The sequence below is a fragment of the Schistocerca nitens genome, unplaced genomic scaffold (genome assembly GCF_023898315.1).
Source record: "Schistocerca nitens isolate TAMUIC-IGC-003100 unplaced genomic scaffold, iqSchNite1.1 HiC_scaffold_248, whole genome shotgun sequence".
NCBI lineage: Eukaryota > Metazoa > Arthropoda > Insecta > Orthoptera > Acrididae > Schistocerca > Schistocerca nitens.
Genome location: NW_026045789.1, coordinates 5,001 through 7,500, shown reverse-complemented (window position 1 = coordinate 7,500; position 2,500 = coordinate 5,001).

Sequence of the window (2,500 nt, the reverse complement as noted above, 5' to 3'; positions counted from 1 at the left end):
CCCTAACCTAACCTGCGTTGCGCCCTAACCTAACCTGCGTTGCGCCCTAACCTAACCTGCGTTGCGCCCTAACCTAACCTGCGTTGCGCCCTAACCTAACCTGCGTTGCGCCCTAACCTAACCTGCGTTGCGCCCTAACCTAACCTGCGTTGCGCCCTAACCTAACCCGCGTTGGGCCCTAACCTAACCCGCGTTGCGCCCTAACCTAACCCACGTTGCGCCCTAACCTAACCCACGTTGCGCCCTAACCTAACCCACGTTGCGCCCTAACCTAACCCACGTTGCGCCCTAACCTAACCCACGTTGCGCCCTAACCTAACCCACGTTGCGCCCTAACCTAACCCACGTTGCGCCCTAACCTAACCCACGTTGCGCCCTAACCTAACCCACGTTGCGCCCTAACCTAACCCACGTTGCGCCCTAACCTAACCCACGTTGCGCCCTAACCTAACCCACGTTGCGCCTTAACCTAACCCAAGTTGCGCCTTAACCTAACCCAAGTTGCGCCTTAACCTAACCCAAGTTGCGCCTTAACCTAACCCAAGTTGCGCCTTAACCTAACCCAAGTTGCGCCTTAACCTAACCCAAGTTGCGCCCTAACCTAACCCAAGTTGCGCCCTAACCTAACCCAAGTTGCGCCCTAACCTAACCCAACTTGCGCCCTAACCTAACCCAAGTTGCGCCCTAACCTAACCCAAGTTGCGCCCTAACCTAACCCAAGTTGCGCCCTAACCTAACCCAAGTTGCGCCCTAACCTAACCCAAGTTGCGCCCTAACCTAACCCAAGTTGCGCCCTAACCTAACCCAAGTTGCGCCCTAACCTAACCCAAGTTGCGCCCTAACCTAACCCAAGTTGCGCCCTAACCTAACCCAAGTTGCGCCCTAACCTAACCCAAGTTGCGCCCTAACCTAACCCAAGTTGCGCCCTAACCTAACCCAAGTTGCGCCCTAACCTAACCCAAGTTGCGCCCTAACCTAACCCAAGTTGCGCCCTAACCTAACCCAAGTTGCGCCCTAACCTAACCCAAGTTGCGCCCTAACCTAACCCACGTTGGGCCCTAACCTAACCCACGTTGGGCCCTAACCTAACCCACGTTGGGCCCTAACCTAACCCACGTTGCGCCCTAACCTAACCCACGTTGCGCCCTAACCTAACCCACGTTGCGCCCTAACCTAACCCACGTTGCGCCCTAACCTGCCCTGTAATTGTTAGTTATATGACTCTAGGAATTCGTGTAGCGTTGCCTAATTGCAACCATCTCAACATAGTTCACTTCGCGCACACTGTGGTGTTCTGCGTATTGATTCATTTTACGGTGCGTACCCTCACATCTTGCGAGTGTTGCTTACTTTCCACATGGTCCCGCTATCCACTGTATTGTGTACTGCAATAGGACGTATATCGCCCCCGCCCCCCCCCCCTCCCCTCCTGTCACCTCTAGCTCGTCGGTCAGGAGTTCGCGTGTTGAATGCGCTTCGCAGCTGTGCAATGGCATTCGTATACGTACGCTGGCCACCTTCCACGTGTTCTTTCGTGCACACGTCGCAGCGTGTATGTATGCTGATGGAGTGCGTCGTGACACACAACATCCAGGCATGCAAGACTCGTAGAAGTCGCAAATGTAGATGGATGTCTACGTTTGCTGCCCAAGTTACGCAAATGAACTGGAAATCCGTTGTTGCGCGGTTGTTCGCGCTGGAGGTGAATCGTTGATATCGACGATCGGTACAGGTATTAACCGGTTGCTTCAGCGACACCCGTCATACCCACGAACGTGAGTGGGCATGTGGGTATGAAGCGATACGCGGCGGTGGCTGGGTGGGACCGTCCCCGGCCGGTGAGGGGGGGGCGCCCGGCGTGCTGGCCGCGCGCTGCGTGGGCGCACGCGCGGCAGCCGGCTGGTGGGGGCGCCCAGTGGCAGGCGCGCCGGCTGACGGACGCGGCAGGCGGCGCATCTGCGTGCCGGCGCACCCAGCGCGCGGCGCCGTGCGGCCAAAGTGGGTCCTCCCGGGCCCGGTGCGAAGCGCGGTGGACATCTGCAGTGTGCTGGTCCGATTGAGGACTGTGTGCGTTGAGGATGCGCCGCCGCCCGGCACTCGGCGCCGCGACGCCGTCTGCTGCTCGGTCGCCCCCGCGGTTCTCGCAGGTGGTTTGTATCGCAGCTGTGCGGATGTGTTGGCGCGTGCGCTGTGCTGGGAGAGTTCGCTTTGGCACCCAAGTGGGGCTCTGCCCCTCTGTGGCGCTGGCGTTGGAGCTGCCCGGTCACTGTTTGTGGCCGCGTGTTGTCTCCCGCCGGCAACACCACGACAGCACGCTCCCGGGCCTCTGTCGGCAGCGGCAAGCTCAGTTGGGAGCACGGGTGGTCGCACTGAAAGCGTCTACTCGCCTATCTCCGGGCGATTGCGCCTCTCTCGAACCCGACCAAGTACTTAGGACGGCGCTGCGCGCCGCCGGGACCTGAGAGGGTTTCGAGGTGTATCGTGCAGGGGAGCCCAGCCT